This window comes from Athene cunicularia, assembly GCF_003259725.1.
Source record: "Athene cunicularia isolate RWA chromosome 1 unlocalized genomic scaffold, athCun1 chr1_part2, whole genome shotgun sequence".
Taxonomy (NCBI): Eukaryota; Metazoa; Chordata; class Aves; order Strigiformes; family Strigidae; genus Athene; species Athene cunicularia.
The window spans coordinates 14,956,133-14,957,440 of record NW_020799092.1 but is presented as its reverse complement, the minus strand read 5'-3'; positions in this window follow the sequence as shown (position 1 = coordinate 14,957,440).

Below are 1,308 nucleotides of genomic sequence, written 5' to 3'. Positions count from 1 at the left end.
TAGGAGGGAACACATTCACAGTATGGCTAGAGTAAAAACAATTGCTGAAGATCTTCAAAGTATGTTTTTCCATGAGAACAGGGGAGGAGATCACACACAGACTTTTAAGTGAAAGGCTATTTTTGCCATTTGAAATTTTAAGTCGGGTGCTTTGACAGGTTCAGGTTATGAGGGAAAATACAAGACTCTGCACCTGCCACTTTGAGGCACGCTAAAGCGTTATATCCCTATCTGCAGGGATTGGGATGAGACAGAGATAATTGTGGAAGATCTGCTAATGCTGAGTAAAACGGAACACCAGCAACGTTTTATGTTCTTCAGATTTCCCCAAGGAAAACTGAAAACAGAAATGATAGGTTGGACCAACTAGTTCATATACACAGAGATAAGGGAAATTTATTGGACCGAGACCTTTTATAACTGGTAAAGTTCCTGCTTCCCTCCAAACCCTAGAAAATCAGAGATATATTAATTTATCTGATTGAGCTGACTCCTGATATTCCAGACACAATAGTTCTCTTTAGAGTGGTCAGTATGGAAATGGTGAAGTTGCTTATGGCCGATGAACAAGAGAACAAATTAAAAGTTAAAGAAAAATATGTTTGATAAAAGCTACAGAGACCTTGTACTTTAAATATTTAAGAGAACTAAGATCAGATATAGACCAAGGGATGGGCCAAAAGACTATATAACCTCTTTTTTTTCCAGGTGTTCCTTTCCCTCTATTACTTTGCTGGCAAGGATATGTTCTCTTTGGTAAGATCCATAGCAGACACGTACCTGCTCCTTGTACCCATGGGCAGCTACGTCACAGCACTGTCTGGTCTCTCTCCATTCAAGATCATGGGTTTGAGGAGTATGTTTTTCCAAAGTTAAGCATCAAAGGACACATGCTGTCAGGGCACTGACTAAAATCTAAATGAACTTAATTTGTTTCAGAAATGGAAGTCTGCCAATGTGCATGTTTGGAAATGGATTCATGGGTAGAAATTTTCTGAGGCAAGTTTCAAACAACAAATTGTTGGAAGCCATAGTACAGAAAACATTGCTTAAAATATTCCATAGCATCCAGAAAAAAGATGGAGGTGTTTCTGAAGTACTTGCCTAATATGAAAGACTGGCTGTCAAGGAGCCTCTTATGATGGAAACGTTTCTGAGAATATTTATAAAAAAATGCAGAGAGCTTTTGAGGTAAATATAATTTACACACTTCCCAAATAGACATACCATTTTAAAATGAGAAATACAAAATTGTCCAAAACTACATATCTTGAAAGAGTAGTTTTAAATAGAAAACCATGAGGAAAC